Source organism: Hylobates moloch, unplaced genomic scaffold (assembly GCF_009828535.3).
Source record: "Hylobates moloch isolate HMO894 unplaced genomic scaffold, HMol_V3 SCAFFOLD_15, whole genome shotgun sequence".
NCBI classification, from domain to species: domain Eukaryota; kingdom Metazoa; phylum Chordata; class Mammalia; order Primates; family Hylobatidae; genus Hylobates; species Hylobates moloch.
Window position 1 is genome coordinate 42,066,045 of NW_026652290.1, and position 21,675 is coordinate 42,087,719.

Below are 21,675 nucleotides of genomic sequence, written 5' to 3' on the forward strand. Positions count from 1 at the left end.
TTCTTTTCACTTTTCCATTTTTTTAAACTAAAATGGAATCAAACTGCTGTTTGCCCCTTGCTCTTTCCCTTCGCACATGTGACTGTCTCTGATGGATATGGTTCTCAATGTTCCCTGCTCCACCACTGTGAAACTGATGACTTCACAGGCATCTGATGTTCTCTGACAGATCGACTCTGGAATTCCAGACTCTAAACCCCAAACAAAGCCTCAGGAACATCAGGTTGTTGTGGATTAAGATTAAAAAAAAAATGGGGGCTGTGGAGAGAAGATTGTCTGGGGTATAAAGCGGCTACCAGAAGGTTGCATTAGAGGGTTGTGAGGAACCCGGGTCTGTGAACACAGTGGATTTAATAAAATGGTGCATCTCAAGGACCTAAAAATGAATAATTTTAAAAGATGGGTCTCCATTCAAATGAATAGAGGCTTCCTGTCCTCCAGTGCAGTTCAATAAACATGGATGGAGAAAGTCTACTCTACAGCAGCTCCTAAAAGACAGGAGAAAAAAACACGTGGTCCCCACTCCGGGGAACCTACAGTCTTCGCTGTAGTTAAGTGAAGGAGACAGCCACACCGGTAACCTTGGAACTGTAAAATCTAGATACTGCCATGTAACAGACATGCAGGAGTCTCTGTCAGAGCCCAGAGGACAGACATTTGACCCCTGTGGGCAGGCTCTTAGAAGCCAGAGCTGTCCTTTCCGAAAGGGTGAACAAGAATTGGCAAGCAACGATGGAAGGAACGGTATTCCAGGGCAGCAGTAACAGTATGGGCAAAGGCCCTGGGGCCTGGAGAGGTGAACGGAGTAATGCCACTAACATCTGCTGTTCGTGTAAAGCATAAAATTCCCTGAATATAGATGAGAAAAATCTGCTTTCACACACTCTGCATCTACTAACCATGAGCAATTTGAGTTAATCCTAAATTCCATCAAAAAGAAAAAAATGTTATTTAAACATAGAGTAGCTGTTTACAGTTCTAACAGTATCTATAGAAGAAGATGGACTTCAAAAGTGAAGCACAAATATTCCTAACTGATATGAAACAAAACCTCTAGACATGCCTGGCAGCAATTTTTGATAAAAATAAAATGAAAGCATAAAAAATTCGAAGGATTACAAAAATAATCTGTATAGAAATATGGCTGACTTTTGAACAACGCAGGGGTCAGGGGCACCAACTCTCATGAAGTTGAAAATCTGAGTATATAACCTTTGATTCCCCCAAAACTTAACTATGAATAACCTACTGTTGACCAGAAGTCTTACTGATAACAGTCAATTAACACGTATTTCATTTATATATATCATACCCCATATTCTTAAAATAAACTAAGCTAGAGAAAAAATGTTATTAAGAAAATCATAAGAAAGAGGAAATCTATCTACTCTTCACTAAATGGAAGTGCATCAAGATAAAGGTCTTCATTCTCAGGCCAGGCGCGGTGGCTCACACCTGTAATCCCAGCACTTTGGGAGGCCGAGGCAGGTGGATCACTTGAGGTCAGGAGTTCGAGAGCAACCTGGCCAACATGCTGAAACCCTGTCTCTACTAAAAATGCAAAAATTAGCTGGGTATGATGGTAGGTACCTGTAGTCTCTGTTACTGAGGAGGCTGAGGCAGAAGAATCCCTTGAACCTGGGAGGTGGAGGTTGCAGTGAGCCAAGATCGTGCCATTGCACTCCAGCCTGGGCAACAGAGAGAGACTGTCTCAAAAACAACAACAACAACAACAACAACAACAACAAAACAAGTCTTCAACCTCATCATCTTCATGTAGAGTAGGCCAAGAAGGAGGAAGAGGAGGAAAAGGAGGGGTTTGTCTTGCTGTCTCAAGGGTGGGAGAGACGGAGGAAGGGAAGGGGAGGCAGGAGAGTCAGGCACACTCACTATAACTTTTATTGAAAGTAAATCTGCATATAAGTGATTCCACACAGTTCAAACCTCTGTTGTTCAAGGGTCAACTGTAAATATACATTTAATATCTATTTCTAAAATTTAATCTCTTCTCTGTATATTAAAAAATAACTGATCCAAAGCAATGGAGCAAAAGCACCCCTTAAACTTTCTAAGCAGTACTAAAAATTTTCAAAGCAAATTCACCCTCATTACCTCCTCCGATTATTATGAACACCCCTTTGAGAAGGCAGGCCTTGTTATCTCAATTTCTCAGAGGATGTAAAGTCAGTCACTTCCCTGCAACTAAAAGGGCCTAGACCAGGGGTCTTCTGACCCCAGTGTCCTGCTCTCTCCATCTCAGCGTACTGACTATGCAAATCAATCTTCAAGAAAAAGGCCAGGCACGGTGGCTCACACCTGTAATCCCAGTACTTTGGGAGGCTGAGGCAGGTAGATCACCTGAGGTCAGGAATTCGAGACCAGCCTGGGCGACATGGTGAAACCCCTTCTCTACTAAAAATACAAAAATTAGCCGGGCGTGGTTGTGGGTGCCTGTAATCCCAGCTACTCAGGAGGTTGAGGCAGGAGAATCGTGTGAACCCAGGAGGTGGGGGCTGCAGTGAGCTGAGACTGCATCACAGCACTCCAGCCTGGGCAACAAGAGCAAAACTCCGTCTCAAATAAAAAAGAAAAAATCTTCAGGAAAAATTAAATCAGCACACATATTCATGAAAAGCAAATCTTAAATGTTTATTACAACCCATCTGACTTAGGGGAATTATTAAAAAAAAAAAAGCTAACCCAAGGATGACTATTTCAGGGCTTGAAAGATAGTCGTTTTCCGATGTCACAGCTACAATCGCGTTGTGTCTAAAATAACACTGTCACTGAAAGACAGGTAGGGCAAGAAAGAAAGGGTGCTGCAGAGAATGAGGTGGAAAGGAAGATGGTGACCTCATGACAGAAGGCTGAAGACCTGTTCCCACCCTGGGATCTGCCACTGCTGAGCCCCAGCCTCAGTTTCCCCTTCTGTAAAATGATGGTGCTGGCTTCCTGACCTCTAAGGTCTCATCCAGCTCTGTCATTCCCTGACCCTCCTCTCTAGAAGACATTTCCTAGATTAGAATCACAGTTGAGGACAACAGTGTCTCTCTTCCATATCTCCTCCTCCCAGCATATGCCCAACTGTTCTTTACTTCAGCTTGAAAAGGGCAAAAAGACCAATCTGAGGAAAATTCCATTTATCTTCAATCAGATAAGAAGCTAACCCCAAATACTTTCCAGGTAGTTATCAAAAGAGGACAGTGCAAAATTAAAGGTAAACTGTGTGTCTAAAAATGGCAATCCAGGCTGGGCGCGGTGGCTCACGCCTATAATCGCAGCATTTTGGGAGGCCAAGGCAGGTGGATCACCTGAGGTCAGGAGTTCAAGACCAGCCTGGCCAACATGGAGAAACCCCGTCTCTACTAAAAATACAAAATGCTGTCTCTACTAAAAATACAAAAAAAGTAGCTGGACATGGTGGCACATGCCTGTAATCCCAGGAGAATAGCTGGAACTCAGGAGGCAGAGGTTGCAGTGAGCCAAGATCGCACCATTGCACTCCAGCCTGGGTGACAAGAGCGAAAATTCATCTTTAAGAAACAAAATAAATAAAAATGGAAATCCCTAGTTAGGTATAAGAAAGATATGAGGATAAATACGGCCTTTTACAATCTAACTTTTAGACTGTCAGATAGATCCATTTGGGGCCTCAAGTAATCTGGATGAATTATCTATTCTGCCCGAACTCAAGTGAATTCAGGCTTCTGCTTTAGCTGAAAGAAAATCTCCTTGGGATACTAGATTTGTGCTAGAACATTAATAACTCCGGAAGGATGGGGACCCGCTGCTGTATGGCTCTAGTGTCTGTAAGCGATGTAATTTACTGGAAATAGCAATGTGAGTGTGGCCACCAGATGAGCCACACTAAAGTGTTCAAAGGTATTCTTGGTTTTAGTTCTTGATCCTGAAAAATCTGCCCCAGAACTAAGAGGAGCACCATGTTTCACAATTCACAGACCTCATCTCATGTTCTTTACAAAGTTCTTTCATATTTCTGACCACACATTTTCCTATCTGGGAAAATGGAGGAAAACCCCATTCCTCCCAAACCCTGTATACCTCTTTCCCCCAACATTATACATGTGGCCCGGGGACTTGCCTTCACGACGGGGCAAAGCTGCAATGCCATAGAAGCCAGGGAGGCATTGGAACCAAGATGCAAAACAGTTCCGTGTGTACAAAAAAAAAAGAAGAAGGGCATTCACTCAGTAGAGCCACCCCTGACCTCCATAATGGGAGCTCGGAGGTACTCCTTGAATCGTTAACTCCTGACCCTGTTATTCCACGGTTGGTCCTATAACAGGTCATCCCAACCTCACCCTCCCCTACCACCACTGTCCCCAGGCGCAGGTGTTGAGTGGCCATGTCTTCCAGCTGAAAAGCCTTCCTAAATCAGTTTCAGTGTTGTTTCCTAGAACGCTCTGAAATGATATACAGCCCAGAATAATTCAGACAGATGTTTTTCAAGGATTCCAAGTGGGGAGAAGAAAACAAAACAGAAATGGCTCAGGTCAGGGTAATATGCTTATTCTGAGAAGGCACTGGGTGGCTGATCCCACCTCTCTGGTATGGGGGTGGTACACATCGAGGTAAGGTCGCTAGGGCAAATTTGATTTTGTGTGTGTATATGTATGTCAATCAAATTACTTTATTGATGTTTATGTTCCCATTTTGCTTCTGTTTTCATAAAAGGTGGCAGCAGGAAGGTAGACAAAGTGGAAGTAACCTAACCGGGCTCCTCACTGCCATCCCGCAAAGAGAGCCTGGCATCCCTGCTTACAACCAAGGCTGGTGGTGGGAGTTGAGTTAGGATGCTCTGAACTGCCCTTAATTAGTTAAGTGGATCACTACGGAGATACTTCCCAGGAGTCAAACTGAGGAACAATGACTTACAAAACCCTGTTACTCAAAAGTCGGTAATATCTTGCTTGCATGTATTTCCTTTACATTACGTTGAGCGCTGAGGTCTGTGCTCAGGTGTGGAGGGGAAGAGGGGCAGGAGGATACGTTTTGGGGTGACCCTGAGTGACTTCTAGGAGGCTTCCCCATAAATTCAGTTCATCTTGGGTTTTCCAGGCCGGGGATGATGAGACCCAGGTGAAAAGGTGTTTTACAAATGTGGTCCAGGTGACCCCTACCTTTCCATGCTGGCTTCTAGGTTAAGCTCAGCTGAAGAAAGATGTACCTGACTCCAAAATGAGGAGAGACATAATGAGTGTCCTGATTTAACAATCCTTATTACAGCCAGAGAAACAATTTTGGAAAGCTGGTTCGCTACTAAAAGACAGCAAGGAACAGAATAATGATTTTGTCCTAAAAAAGATTTTCCTGCAAGCGTTCCTCTTTTGTACCCTTTCACACGCAGCCTCCTCCTCCGAAGGGTGGAGTCGAGCACGGACACCAAACTGGAGTGGTTTCCTATCCTGGCATGCACCCAGCCGCCACACGGTGACCTCCTGCTCAAGAAAAACCTGCTGAAGCTAAAGAAGGCAGGTTCAGATGCTGGATTTGATTTACACACATCCTATTTTCTTCAAAGCAACATTTCAGAAAAAGTAAATAAAAACGAGCTGTTCTATTTCTGGTTCTTCTCTAAACAGTGAAATTCAAGTTCCTGTTCTGACTGTCCTCATGCCAGTCATTTAACTTATCTGCGCCTCGGTGGCCTGTTCGGAAAATGGGAAGAGCATAGTGCTTCCCTCCAGTGACTGCTGTCAAAGCAAATGAGCAAACTCCTGTCTGTAACGATGATTGTCGAACACAGGGTCCCCCCTCCCAAATGATCCTTGGACCTGACGATATTTTTACCTTGCCTAAATTGTTATGGAAAAATGATAAAGGGGCCAGGCGCGGTGGCTCATGCCTGTAATCCCAGCACTTTGGGAGGCCAAGGCAGGCAGATCACTTGAGGTCAGGAGTTTGAGACCAGCCTGGCCAACACGGTGAAACCCAGTCTCTATGAAAAATACAAAAAAATAAAAATAAAAATAAATAAAAAATTAGCTGGGCATGGTGGTGCATGCCTGTAATGCCAGCTACTTGGGAGGCTGAGGCAGGAGAATGGCTCGAACCTGGGACATGGAAGTTGCAATGAGCCAATATCACACCACTGCACTCCAGCCTGGGCAACAGAGTGAGACTCTATCTCAAAAAAAAAAAAAAAAAAAAAAAAAAAAAAAAAAAAAAAAAAAAAAAAGAAAAGAAAAATGATAAAGGGATGGCCAAGGATGGCAATGTTATGGGATTAAAAACTATGGGTGAGAAAATCCTGCAGCTGACCCTGACTCCGCCTGGCATACATGAGAAGCACTATTAAAAGTTGGTCAAGTAAGTAGGCAGTTTAGTCTCCTTCATAGGCATGAATGAGCTCTGTGTGTTCAGTCTGTTTATCTGAAAAAAGTCAGATGTCCGCGCCTAAGAGTCAGCTGGTTCCCAGAAGTCAAGTGGACGGTCCGTGTCCATCCTTGTCCTTGTTTCTCTCTGTACCCAGCTACCTCTAGCACCCAGCCTCCCTTATCTTATGCTACTCACGGCAGAGAGCAGATTGTGGAGAGCACGCAGAGAGATAAGGCAATTCAGGCAGAGTGGGTAGTTGGCCTGTGGCGTGGCCCTCCCAAAACCTCTGGGTGGAGAGTGCGCCGGCTGAGCCCAGAAAGCCTCATTCTCACGGACTCTCTGGAAGCAGGGTCTGAGAAACCCCTGATCCTCCAGGTGAGGAAGTCTCTTCAGGGCTCATCAGAGAAAGAGAAGCACTGAGCCACCAGGAAGGGGTCGGCTGGTCTGTTCGGTGCCAGGCAAGCTCCAGGACTCAGCAAAGGCCTCTTTGCTTTCTGAGCCTCTAGTTTTTACTAGAGGAAAAGGTGCACCACGTTGTACCAGATGATCACTAGGGTTCTTTCCTTCCACCTCAAAACCAACTTATTAACCAGAATTGGGAGTGTGTCTCCAAGCTGAAGAATAAACTCCTGGTTCCATTGAAAACCAGGTGATCCTTATTCTTTAGGGGATCCTGACATAGGAGACAAACAATAGGATCCTTTAAGAACTGTGGGAGCTGAGCCTCCATTCTGCAAGCCAAGCCTCTTTAGAAAAAAAACGAAAGGCCACATGAAGTAGCACATGTCACATTCATCATGGCAAAACAGCCCCACACATCCCATAAAAATCTCAGAAGCCATGGGATACACAGAGGCTATTTGATTTGGATTGAAATCCCAGACACAAAAGGTTATCAGGGTACTTTGCTCTTATAAATGGCAAAAGCTTTCAAAAGCACACTGTGCAGCCCCAAGCAACTGCCAAGACATTCTGAGTGTTTGGCTTCTAGAGTTGAAGTATTTCACTTCCCCGACTTTACGTTAGCTTTCAAGAGAACACTGGGATATGCTGGGGTTTTAATTGCTAGAATGTACCTTGTCTGAAAAAACCAAGTACTTCATTCAAGAAGAAAACACCTTGAGGCTGGCATTTACCCAGCTGCGTGTGCAAGAGTTTGAGTGAACTGGTCACAATGCAAAATAAATCAATAGCAGTACTTTTCATTTTTATGAAGCTCTAACAAGCATTCTCTCTTCTTGATTCTCATCCTGAGTATCAATATCTCCCTTTCACGGATGAAGAAACTGAGTCATGGGTTTATGCAACTTGCCAAGGTCACTTGGTCACAGTGACCATATCACGGTGTCAAAGCTTTCTGCTATGGGCCACGCGCTGTCCTTGTTACACCATTTAAAAGCGCCCTGGCCCATACGGCAATGGCCACTCACACACTGTGATTTAAAATCAGGTCATAGGGCGCTGCTGGCACACCCGTGGCGCAGGCTGAATGTTTTTATAGGTGTCTCATATAAACAGGCTGTAATAGATGCAAGAGCTGCCAAAGTCTGAGCTGTTAGAAAACACAGACATCGCCTCAGGGAAGCACATCCGAATGATACCACCCAAAGAAGTACAAAATGGGCAACGAGATGCCGTTGCTTCATAGAGATAGGTGCTTAGACACATGGCACATAAGGCAGGGAAACATAAGGAGATTTTCTACGGAGAGGTTAGATAGCTGACCACTTTGGACAGCTAACTCAGGCAAACATAGCACAGCTTCCCAGAAACTGGGAGCCCAAGAAGAATTAACTACTACTTTTAAACTTTAAGCATGGTGTCTCCTGCACTAGGCATCCCCAATGTTTCCTGGGTCTTTGCCAGGCAGGGGCCCATCCAGGTCTCTTAAGCGGGCCAGCAGCAACGTTCTTGTGAGAATGCTACTAGACCAGACATGGCGAGAAGAGAGAAACCTATTGCACAGTTGGAAGACTAACCAACAACTCCCACCGAGGGACTGTGTATATACCAAACAGTACAAGCCCAAACAGATGTGACGCACACTGGAGCGCACTACCTTGCTGCCCAAGAAATCTCCATTTTTCACAGAGCACCAGGAACATGACTCCCTGAACTGGTACAGCAATAGCAGTAGGCCCTGGCTGAGGAGGAGCCAACAATTGCCAGGGCAGGCGCAGCATGGCAACCGTCAGGTAAGTGCTTGGAGCAGGTTTCTACAGAAATCAGGGGACAAGGATGATGAATGACCTGCCCAGGGCGGGAAGGGAGATACAAGTGGCTCAGGGTGCTGTGAGTTTCCTGAGACTCTCTTTGAGGGGCTCATATCTGTTGTCTGGCAGTCAGGAACCAGCACAGTTCTTCTCTCATTCTCTCCATGGAACGTGATAGAATACCGATGGGCCTACCCTGCATGAGGTGCAGGGGATTCAGCGGGGGTCACAGGCCCAGGCAGAGCCCAGCTTGGTCATGAGAATCACATACACACACACACTGGGACAAGAGCAATGATGCCAGCAGCTGGAGCCTTGCCAGGACGCATCCCAGGAATAACTGGAGAGCAAGTTAAGGACTTGGGGCCCTGGCAGCTGAGAATCAGCATGCTAGGGGGTAAATGACAGCAAACGAAGGCAAAAAGAGTATGGGTTTGCAGGTTTGAGAGAATGGAAAAGCCAGGAAGGAGATGTAAAATGCAGGATAGGGGTCTATTTTCATCAAGGCCACCTTGAACTCCAAATGCAGGGGTCCTGTGCTTCCCCTGGACAGAGTTTCCAAAAGTGGTGCCTTTTCAGATCAAATGAAAGTAAAGATTTTATTTTGCTTGAGAGATTATAAAACCTCTACAAAATTGCCATGCAAATTGGCTGTGAATGAATTTCTCTCTCCCACAGTGCCATGAAGGGGAAAGGGGGGAGGCCATAAAAGGAAAATTCTCTCTGACCATTAAGAAGGCCTTGGAGAGGTCACATAAAAACTTCCATCTGGTTTTGGTCATTAGATGAGCTGAGATGACAGAGCTGCACAGCAATCATTCTCAGCAAGGTTCCAGCTGACACATCCGCCCCCACCTTACCATACACCCCACAACTTGGGGTTTAAAGTTTTCCTCGTATTTGTTATTAGACCTTGCTCTCCAGGGAATTGGGCATCTTTTGCAATAACTGATGATACTGTATGTCATGTCTTTTCTAGACAACACAAACTGAAGTGCTGACACGACAAACACACAATTTAATTTTTATTTATTTATTTTTTGAGACAGAGTCTTGCTTTGTCGCCCAGGCTGGAGTGCAGTGGCACAATCTCAGCCCACCGCAACCTCCGCCTCCTGGGTTCAATTGATTCTCCTGCCTCAGCCTCCTGAGTAGCTGGGATTACAGCCGTTACCACACCTGGCTAATTTTTGTATTTTTAGTAGAAAAGGGGTTTCACCATGTTGCCCAGGCTGGTCTTGAACTCCTGACCTCAAGTGATCCACCTACCTCAGTCTCCCAAAGTGCTAGGATTACAGGCATGAGCCACTGTGCCCAGCCCAAACACAAGATTTGGTAGATCAACGTGGCAGCCAGACTGGCTTCCCCTTGTCCTCACTCCAACCCACCTCCTCAAAAAACCTCTCTAGCTACAAGAAAATGTTTCCTCCCCTCCCTTACTGTCAACACTTTGTCAACAGGCAGTGATCAGCACTGTTTGTCCCGTGACCTATGTGGACCTATGATACTGTCTGCTTCTAAAAGGTCTTCACCCTCCATGATGGAATAATGGAAAATTGAAGCCATCAAGTTCTGAGATTGAAAAAATAATGGATGGATGTTTCTATATAACGCTAAAGACAGTCTGACTTCTACTGACAGGGACTATTTGTGAAAATACTCCAAAAGGACTCTAGCCCATGTCAGAGAACCATGACTAGCTGCTGGGTTGGATGAAGCTGGAAACCATCATTCTGAGCAAACTATCACAAGGACAGAAAACCAAACACCGCATGTTCTCACTCATAGGTGGGAAATGAACAATGAAAACACTTGGACACAGGGCGGGGAACATCACACACCGGGGCCTGTCATGGGGTAGGGGGAGCGGGGAGGGATAGCATTAGGAGAAATACCTAATGTAAATGACGAGTTAATGGGTGCAGCAAACCAACATGGCACATGTATACATATGTAACAAACCTGCACGTTGTGCAGTGTACCCTAGAACTTACAGAATAAAAACAAAATAAAATAAAATAAAAAGAAATGGAGTTAACCTGTCTGAATTAAGGAGAAAACAAATGTTTGCATTTGTATGCCAAAAAATATAGACATTCATAAAAATTAATAAAAAAATAGAGGCATTCTCATTTCTTGGGGGTCTCAAAGTTTCTGCTACCACCTGTCATGTTATTGCATGTAGTTTGATGACTAATAATTCTATTCGCGTTAGGATATTTGGGATGTCACCATGCATGCAACAAAGACCAAAGAGCTATGCTGGCTGCCTCATGATGTCCCCAGGAAATCTACTGATAGGTTGTTTTTGCTTTGAAGGTATCTTTTTCTTGTGTGGTCTCCGTTGACTCTGAGAAGGTTTTTTATTTTGTCATCTTGCCTTTTCCTTTCCTATTGGAGGACAGCAGGTGGTGCGTGTTCCTGGGCTATGCACTATCACTTAGGAGTGAGGAAGTAGAAGGATGATCAGAGGTCCATGTCCAAGAGTGGTGCTTTTCAAATGTGTCCTTGCCTGAAGGGTGATTAACATTTATTATGAGTTTTATCCATTTCATTTGCTTTCCTCTCTTCTCTAGCAGAATTGAAAATGTTTTAAGAGCATTCCCCTGGATAACTGGAAGAAGATGAGGATGCCCACTCTCACCACTTCTATTCAACATAGTACTGGAAGTGCTAGTCAGAGTAATCAGGCAACAGAAATAAAGTAAAGGCATCCAAATAGGAAACGAAGAAGTCAGACTCTCCCTCTTTGCTGCTGATATGACTCTACAGCTAGAAAACCCCCAAAAACTCCACCAAAAGGCTCCTAGAACTGACAAATGACTTCAATAAAGTTTCAGGATACAAAATCAACGTGCAAAAATTAGTAGCATTTATACATTATTTCACACCAATAACATCCAAGCTGAGAGCCAAATCAAGAACACAGTTCCAAAGTGCTGGGATCAGGCGGGCAGATCACTTGAGGTCAGGAGTTCGAGACCAGCCTGGCCAACATGGCAAAACCTCGTCTCTACTAAAGATACAAAAATTAGCCAGGCGTGGTGGTGCGTGCCTATAGTCCCAACTACTCAGGAGGCTGAGGCAAGGAGAATCATTTGAACCTGGGAGGCGGAGGTTGCAGTCAGCTGAGATTGCACCACTGCAATCCAGCCTGGGTGACAGAATGAGACTCTGTCTCAAAAAAACAAACAAACAAACAAAAAAAAACAAACAAAAAAAACACCACAGTTCCATTTGCAGCCATTTGCAGTAGCCATTAAAATATAAAATACATAGGAATACAGTTAACCAAAGAGGTGAAAGGTCTCTACAATGAGAACTATAAAACACTTCTAAAAGAAATCATAGATGAGAGAAACAAATGGAGAAATATTTCATGCTCATGGATTGGAAGAATCAGTATTATTAAAATGCCCATACTGCCCAAAGCAATCTACAGATTCAATGCTATTCCTATCAAACAACCAATGTCATTTTTCACAGAACTAGAAAAACCTCTTCTAAAATTCATAGGGAACCAAGAAAGAGCTTGAATAGCCAAAGCAATCCCAAGCAGAAAGAACGAAGCTGGAGACATCATATTACCCAACTTCTAACTATACTATAAGGCTACAGTAACCAAAACAGCATGGTACTGGTACAAAAAAAGGCACACATACCAATAGAATAGAATAGAGAACTCAGAAATAAAGCCACACACCTATAGCCATCTGAGCATCAACAAAGTTGACAAAAATAAGCAGTAGGGAAAGGACTCTCTCTTCAGAAATGGGGCTAGGATAGTTAGCTAGCCATATGCAGAAGAATAAAACTGGACCCCTACCTTTCACCATATACAAAAATTAACTCAAGATGAATTAAGGATTTAAATGTAAGACTTCAATCATAAGAATCCTAGAGAAAAGCCTAGGAAACATCACTCTGGACACTGGCCTTGGGAAAGAAAGTCCTCAAAAGCAATTGCAACAAAAACAAAAATTAACAAGTGGGACCTAATTAAACTAAAGAGCTTCTGCACAGAAAAAGAACCTATCAACAGAGTAAACAGACAACCTACATAAATGGGAGAACATATTTACAAACTATTCATTCAACAAAGGTCTAATATCCAGAATCTATAAGGAACTTAAACAACCGAACAAGTAAAAAAATAAAAACCGTATTTAAAAATAGGCAAAAGACATGAACAGACACTTCTCAAAAGAAGACACACAAACATGAAAAATGCTCCATAACACTAATCATCAGATAAATGCAAATCAAAACCACAATGAGGTACCATCTCACACCAGCCAGAATGGCTATTACTAAAAAGTCAACAAATATATGCTGGAGAGGCTGTGGAGACAATAGAACACTAATGCACTGTTGGTTGGAATGTAAATTAGTTCAGCCACTGTGGAATGCAGTTTGGAGCTTTCTCAAAGAACTTAAAACACAGCTACTAATTTGACCCAGCCATCCCACTACTGATAGTAGTATCTATCCAAAAGAAAACAAATCATTTTACCAAAAGGATATATGCATTCACATGTTCATTACAGCACTATTCACAAGAGCAATTGTGATTCCATGTCCAATAGACATGGACATGGAATCGACCTAGATGCCCATCAACAGTGAACTGGATAAAGAAAATGTGTTAAATATATACTATGGAATACTATGCAGCCATAAAAAGAATGAAGCCATGTCCTTACAGCAACATGGATGCAGCTGGAGGCCATTTTCCTAAGTGAATTAATGCAGAAATAGAAAACCAAATACTGCAGTTCTCGCTTATAAGTGGTAGCTAAACATTGGGTACTTGTGGACATAAAGATGGCAACAACAGGTACTGAAGGCTACTGGAGGGAGCAGGGAGCCAGGGGATAAGGATTGAAAAACTAACTGGGTACTACACCAGTACCTGGGTGATAGGATCATTCATACCCCACACCTCAGTATCATGCAATACACCCAGGTAACAAACCTACACATGTATCCCCTGAATCTAAAATAAAAGTTGAAAAAAATTAAAAGAATACAGCAAATTTACTTTTCAGCTATGTCTCATGTGATGTACGAAGTGTTTACGTCACTACTGTACATTCAGAGAACTGAATTTAGAACTTGTCTGACTGTAAATCTGATGGATTCTAAAAGCAACAAAGCTTCTTAGAAATGCTTGGGGCAGCCTACCATCGGACTGGATTGAGAAAGGCCTGGAAGGCCATCTCCTCAGGGTTTTCTTGGAAACATATCACTGGAGGGGTGTGTCTCCCAACACCATTTCCAGAAAATCTTTCAGGTTTACTGAAGGTCGATTATAGCCACTTAATTTTCATAGACAACCTCTATTTCAAATATTTCCCTTTGCGTCTTCATGTACCATCGATACACTCCCAAAACAAGTATAACTATTATGTAGCCAATAAAATTTAATTTAAATTGTTTATGTCATGGAAAAATGCTTATGTTCAGGTTAAGACAAACAACCAGAATAGAAAACTATAAACGGTACTACCTCAAACATGTGAAAATGCATAAAAAAGATTTAAAAGCTGGAAAATACCTTGTGTTAGTTAAGATATGGAGACAAGGCAGCCTTACACACTGTAGATGGGGAGGTTAACAGGCATAGCTTTTTTAGCCCCCAATTTGGCAGAATCTATCAATATTTCAAACAGGTGTGCCTTTACCCAGGAATCCTAATAATCCCTGACCTAGAAAATCTTGAAATGTACACAAAGATATACAGATAAGGAAGTTAATACAAAAACTTAATAGTCAACTCAATAGATTGTTTATTAACAGGGATGGGTTAAATAACGTCCTATTTGTACTTCTGAATATACTCTGTAGCCTTTAAAAATAAGAAGATATGTCATAAAAAATCCATGCCATATTAAGTTGTTAAATAATGTACATAAAATGAGTTCAGTTTTTGTTTTTATTTTTTAATTTCATTTTATTTTTTTGAGACAAAGTCTTGCTCTGTTGCCAGGCTGGAGTGCAGTGGCAGGATCTTGGCTCACTGCAACCTCCGACTCGCCGGTTCAAGTGATTCTCTTGCCTCAGCCTCCTGAGTATCCAAGATTACAGACACGTGCCACCATGCCCAGCTAATTTTTGTGTTTTTAGTAGAGACAGGGTTTCACCATGTTGGCCAGGCTGGTCTCCTGACCTCGTGATCCGCCCGCCTCGGCCTCCCAAAGTGCTGGGATTACAGGCGTGAGTCAGTGCACCCGGCCTTAGTTTTTAAAAGTGTACATATGTGTGTGTATATGTAAATGCACCAAAAATGACTAGCAGAACATGCCCCATGGTTATCAGTCATTACCTCCTGAGAAAGGTGGAGAGTTATGGGATGCTTTTGGCTACAACAAAAAAACTAACTCAGCTTGCTTCATCTGGTAATGGTTTCATGATCTCATACATGTTCAAAAACAGACTCTTCTTTGCGTAATTCAGGTCAAGGGCACCACGGAGACCTCCCTGCCCCCTGCCCTTCTTCACCTTTGCATTCTTCCGCAGGTCAGTTGAGACCTGGCCCAGCCCCTCTGGTGGCTGATGGCTGCCCAGTTTTCAGGCATTATGGCCACATATCACAGTATCCAGTGGAAGGAAGGGACTGTTTCCTTCCTTGCCTCTTTTGAGATCAGGGAAACTTTCCCAGAAGCCTCCCAGTAGCCCACCCTCACATTTTATCGGTTAGAATAGGGTCCACATGCTCACCCTGAGCCAGTCACTGGCAAGGGCAGCAGCCCCACCCTCACCAGGGTTGAGTGGCCAATCTGATAAACCTCCAGAGGCAGGTGTGGGTTGGCAGTCCACTGTACAAAATCCAGTTTCTGCTAGGCAAATAAAAGATAGGGGAATGATTATTGGGTAGGCCGCAGGGATGAAGGGAATTTTTTTCTTTCTACTAGAAATGGTTCTGTGCTCTTTGAAAATTTTTACAAGACTATATCCATGTGCTTTTTAAGATAAACTAATATAAAAATATTTCAATCATAGAAAAAACACTGAACGGAAAATATATCTTGAAATTGAGGGTTTTTTCCTTCTTTTCTATCTTTCCCAAAAACTATGTACTTTTATCAACAAAAAACCAATAATTTTTCAGATGACCTCGAGCTCTTAATATTTTATCACCAAGGGACACAAATATCATTCATAAAATTGTGCATGTCATTTTTGGCTCAGAAGAGGCTAGAAGAATCACGCCACTAGGTTCTGTCACCTTGTCACCTGTCTGCCTTTAGATAGGCCTGTGTTTTCTGGAAGCCTGGATGATTTTCAGTGGTCTGGGAACATTATCTGTCATGGCCTTCAGCAAAGCAGCAAAGTCCACAAATTGGCTCCTAGGGCCCAACCTCTCAGCTTCAGCCCCCACCACTGCTCCCATCTCTGTCCTGGTCCTCCCACGCCTGACGATGCCCTCCTTTCCCTCTCTCGTCTCCACCCTCACCCAGGCCTGCCTTGGCTCCTGGGGTTCCTCTACTTTTCCTTCCCCCTAAACATCAAACTGCCATCGCCATTCTCTTAGAACTTCATTTTCAAGAGTTACTTCTAGGGAGCGTGGAAGGCAAATGGTAGCAGAGAAATCGCCTTTGCAAATAATAAACGGAATCCCAAAATGTATTTTAAAAAATCAGAGTGATGTTGGTTGAAGTGTTTTCAGGGCCACCCAGGTGACCCCTCCTAATATCAGGGTGAAGGACACCATTGCCTTGCAATATCCATCTCTCCTAGACGGCAGGAGGAAGCAATCATCTCAGAGTGCGAAGCATAAAAGGCACCCCAGGTGAATTCCAACACGCCCGACACTAGTTTCAAGTAACTCGTACTATGGTGGAAAGACGGATTGATGGCTTTGATCCTAGAAAGTGACCCACCACAGACTAGAACAATGCCCCTCAAAGAGGAGAGGTGTTTGTCCTCACCACTACATTTTTAAAGAACGCTTGATTGCCACTAGCAGTCTTGATCAACAGAACCTACAGCTTAAGTACCAAGAAAAGCTTCAGATGAAAATATCCTAGGAAGGGCTACCAACAAAGCAAACCAGAAGCCAGGGACTGCAGGAGAGGGTGGAGATAAGCATGCTCCCAACAATTTGCCATTTTGCCTCTAATTAGCTTCCACAGCTGCCTGCCCTCCGGCCCTGGCCCGGTTCTCCACCGCCGGCCTTGGGTTTGCTGGTTAACCAAATTGAATCTCTAACTGGTGAACTACATGGAACATATTTTAGTAACCTCCTCGTCCTCCTTGCTTTCCAGCCTCCTCTCTCCTATCAACAGTAACAAAAGCAATCACTTTCATTAGGCTAACATGCGTCCTTTACTGGTAATCCTACAAGCTTGGCAAGGTAAGCATCATTTGCACTGTTTTTCTGACAAGGACTCTGAGTCTGAGAGGTTAAAAGTTGCCATAGCTGAGCTGGGAGGCTACTCCAGGTCTGTCTGACTTCAAAATCTTTATTTTATTTCTTGCAAAGTCCCAAGGCTCTCCATTCAAATATGACTACAGGTCAAGGTCAGCAATGTGGAAGCCCTACCAGCAACTCTCCTTTCCTGGGCCCCTTTCCGGCCACCACCCCGGAGAATGGCATCCCAGAACCTCGTTTTCAGTTTACAATCCCTCTCTCTCTCCCCACCACCTCATCTTGTTAGCTCCTCAAGGGCAGGTACAACCCATCTTATTTTTGTATCATCTGGGCTCTCTATGTGGTATATGCTCAGTAAACACGCTGAACTGGATTCAGTGCATCCCAAAACCGTGCCAGCATGCAGCATCTGGTAGCTGTGAGAAATGCAGCTCAGGTCCTCTCCCAGGTGTCCTGAGTTAGAATCTGAGTCTGCCAAGGGCCCCAGGTGATTCTCGGGCACTATGATATCCAGCATCCTCCATCTCCTTATAAACAGTTTTTTTCACACCAGGGTAGAGGATCAACACTTTCCTTTCTATTCTGAACCATCAAATGGAACCACCCATTGTTTTAAGACTTGCAAAAGTTCAAGTGGTCTCTGGGGGAACTTTACCTAAGAAATGACTTTGCTTAAAATGCCAAGGACTCCCTAATCTCAGTTAAAGAATTCAAGTGAGAAGCAGTAGTGCCTTAAAGACTGCATTAAAAATTCCCCCTTTAAACATACGCTCATATTTAATACATGTTTATTTAGTGCCCTGAGATACTATTAATCATCATCACCTTGAGATTTAAAATAGAATTACTCATAGTTAAGTACTCCATTAGCATTCAGAAATTTCTAACCTTTGGATAGTGATCACCAACAATTCAGCTCATTTCCCACACCTATTTACTGAGCATCTATTCTGAACAAGGCCCCATCGGGATGAGATGCTGTGGGGAATATGAAATGTGACAGTCCCTGACCTCCCATCTTTGCTACAAATAGAACGAGGATCAGGAACATGCTAATCAGACATTTCTGTAAGCAAATAATGCACCAAGTACCATATCCACTATTTAAATGTGAAACTCAATTAGATGCTTGCTATGATGCAGCCAATTAAACCGTTGGCATAAAGCAGCCAAGAATACTGAGTCACTGGGCTATTTTCAACGCCTCGAAATCTGACCTCTCTTGAGAAAGAGTTGCACCGTGGTGCATGGAATCAGCATGGGACGGTGTCGTGATCACACTAGGAGAACCGACGATTCATGTAAAGAACAAAACACATGCTTGTTTTAAAAATTAAGAAAGAAGACTTAGCCCTTTGGGTTCTTAAGGTTCAAAAGCAAGACTCTGAAAAAATGAACATATAAAGATGGTTAAATTAAAAAGTATACACATGCCTTATTATTTTATTCTGAAGAAATTAACTTTCAGTTTTTAACCTAATAAGTTGCAGTGTTGAGTTAGCTATAAAGATTACCAAGAGTTAAGAAAGATTGTTCAAAAAAATAAGGTGAATTCAACTTAAACATGGCACACATCAGGTTATATGTGTTATCTTTGATGATTTTCATCATTTGCATTATTAAACAGCCAGAAATTTCTTTAAAGGGCCCAAACTGTTTTAAGAGAACCAAATGAGCTTAAAAACAATTGTTGTTTTCTACATAAAGATCAATTCTTTAGTCACCATCTGAACACTCTCTCATCAGACCACTAATTAGTAAAGCCTCACTTGGTTCTTTTTGGCGTGTTTAACTCTTTGGGGGGTAACGTTTTATTAATAACATATTTCCTCTAGAATGTATTTCCTTCTTTCACCTCCACAGGAGCCCCTCTGGGAAGCCGTGAGAATAAAACCGATTCTACATTTACGCACAGTGGGACAGATCAGCAAATAAATAGAGGCATCGATTTCCAAGAAGAAAACGGCTAAAAGCAGCGCATTTACAATTCTTCTAAGCCACACTCCACATCTCTCTGTGAGATGGAAGATAATTACTGAATGTCTTTATGTTGCACACTTTATTTTTAACTAAATCTTTAAGTAGACTGCTGAGAGATACCAATACTTCTACTGGTCCTGGTTTAGCGCTGTAATGAAACACTGAATTTTTGCTTTTGTAAAATAGTGGCGCAGGTCAGGATAACTCTTTTAAACATTACACTATTTATTTGGGGGTTATTTTTGGCAAACTTTTTCCTTTAAGGACATCTTAGTGGCAGGAAGATGGAGCTACTGTGTGCGCTTGAATGTGAACAGTGCCTCCCAAGGAGGGCAGCTCTGTGTTTAATGCAAGCCATAATTAGTTGGTCAATTCACTGATGGGGACCAGGTTACAGTGAGAGAGAGATGCTGGCAGAGATGTCTTGCTGGGAACTACTTTAGAACTAATTACCTGGGAAGTCCAAACAGGTAAAACCTTTCTATTAAGGAAAATAAGGTTTGGGTTCTAAACGATCAAGACGGTTTAGCTCGTCTCTGCTGATTAAGTTAATTTAATAAGTGCTCAATGTTTTACCTGTAGGAAAACAGGCTAACCACTTTAATGAAGTTGGGGTGGATGCCAAAGCAACGCGTAAAGATGAAACTCCTCTCCGGGACCCTCCTGAACACCTGTTGAACTCCAGGGCTTCCAACTTTCCGTACTAAAGCCTCCCGGACACAACCTCGGGAGTGTTTAGACTTCGTGGAAGTGCGTGTGTATATTCAAGGTTTCCATCTTGCTTAATCAACAAAACTAGTTACTAATTATTTATGAATCACAGGGCTGAAACAAACTTTCTTACCTTGAGCAATTAAGGAGTGGCAAGCAGAGGAGCGGGACTGGTTTTGAATTTAGCCCGGTGGTGCCTATCCCTTCCCTAGTTACCGACCTGCCCAGCTCTTTAGAAAGGTTAAAGGTGCGTCCCTCCTCGGCTGGGAAAGAGGCACATCTCCCAACAAAACCACACGCATACATCCAACCTGGGGAGCTCCGGGGCTGGGGTGGGGGGGCGGCAGCGACGCGAGGAGCCAGGCTGCACGCTGTCTGCGCGCACGGGGGTTGGGGGCACCGACTCTGCACCCAATCCGGCCCAGAACCAGTTCCGACCCAGGCACTCCGAGAGACCGCGGGCCCAGGGCGCGCACGCCGCACTCTCCAGGGGTCCAGGACGCCCGACGTTTCGGAGGGTCGCGCGATGGGTCTCGAAGACAACCGCGGGCAATCCCCAAAGCTGTTGCTCTGGGGCACGATCCTTCTCCACCCTGTCGGACACCCCGAGGACCCCCAAATTCCGAGGCTCGGGTGCCCAGTCCTCTGTCTTCTGCGTCGAGACGCGCGCGGAGCCCACCGGCCCAGCGGTTGCTACCTCCTGCAGGACGCGAAGCCCCCAGCGGCCTAACTGTGGAGGGGGAATCCACCTCTCCGCGCCCCCGCGTCCGGGGTCCCCGGCGCCGCGCAGCCTCGCGCCTAAGCGCCCCTCCGCCCACGCGCGTCCTCCACGCTGGCGAGCAGGTGACCGAGTCCTGCGACCCCGCGCGCACGTACTGCCCACCCTGGGTCCCCCGCGCCCCTAGGCGCGGCCCCTTACCTCGGAGCGGGCCGGAGCGGCCCCGCGGGGCCGGGCGCGGACTGGGCCGGGGAGACGCGCCTCCCGCCGCCGCTGGGAGACGAGGCGGCGAGCGGGCGCGGCGAGCTCCTCCCGGGCGGCGGCGGGAGGCGCTGCTCTAGCTGCTGCCGCCGCCGCCGCCGCCGCCGCCGCCGCCGCCGCGGGTCTCCGGGCTCCGCGGCCGCCGCTCCTGGGCCGCAGCCGCGCAGGTCCCTCGGCTCCTGCGAGAGGCCGGCTGCTCGCGCGGCAAACTCTTCCGCACGCAGAGCCGGCGGGGAGAGCCGCCTCCGCCTCTGCCTCCTCCCCTGCCTCCTCCCTCCACCCTCCACCCTCCTCCCTCTTCACCTCCCCCTCCTACCCCTCCTCCTCCTCTTCCTCCTTCTTCCCACGCCTGCCTCCGCCTGCGGGGTCTCTCCTGGCCCCGACCCAGCCTGGGACAAGCACCCCGCGCGCGCCGCAGGGAGACGGACCCCCGCACCCCTAGACCCCCGTCTTCCCTGGGCGGCGCAGTCACCCGCGAGTCCCCAGGCCGCCGCCGCCTCTGCTGGGCTGCCAGGGACGCGCGGCGGGGTCGGGCCTGGGGCGTAGGGTCGGGGTTGGGCGCTGGGGCTGGGGGAGGGCGGGTTGTGCTTCCAGGTGAGCCGGCCCAGTGTAGAGGCAAGTGGACTAGAGGCTGCCAGCCGAGGTCCCATTGAAGTTGTCACTCGGGGGTAACAAGGAATCTTCCGCCCCGCGCCGCCACCCTGCTGTCCCGCACAGGGGGTGAGGGGGGACGAGCACGCGACTGTCACCCCCTCCACGCTGTCCTCCAGAGGCAGGGTTGCGCGCGCGGGTCTCGACCCAGGGCACAAAGCGCGTCTCTGCGGGGACCACTGCGATTTCTCAATGAGCGGCGGGGGTGCGGCCCGGGGGCAGGTGGGAGGCGGGGGTCGGGGAAGATGCGGGCGAGCGGTGGTCGGCGGAGGACAGCAGCGACTGCTGGGGAGGAATAACCAGTGCCTGTCCTAAGGCGAACGTAGCTGGTCCGGAAAATGGGTCAAGGATGCAAAGGAACCGGCTAATTGCCCCCCTCCCCGGCAGGGGCACGTGGGGTGTGGGGCTGCGGCCAGGAGCGGGCACTT

The 21,675-nt window shown here is 45.6% G+C and overlaps 1 protein-coding gene across 3 annotated transcripts in view; it reads right to left on the reverse strand.

Annotated features, from left to right (window-relative positions):
• The window catches only part of NPAS2 (neuronal PAS domain protein 2), a 188,250-nt gene extending 167,432 nt beyond the window's left edge, over nucleotides 1–20,818 (reverse strand). The window contains exon 1 of one of the 3 annotated variants that reach the window (XM_032176701.2): nucleotides 19,751–19,797. The gene's annotated coding sequence lies outside the window, so the exon portion shown is untranslated. Of the gene's footprint in view, nucleotides 1–19,750; nucleotides 19,798–20,536 lie in introns of those variants that run through there. The other 2 variants (XM_032176703.2, XM_032176699.2) reach the window with 2 other exon arrangements.
• Between the last annotated feature and the right edge of the window lie 857 nt (nucleotides 20,819–21,675).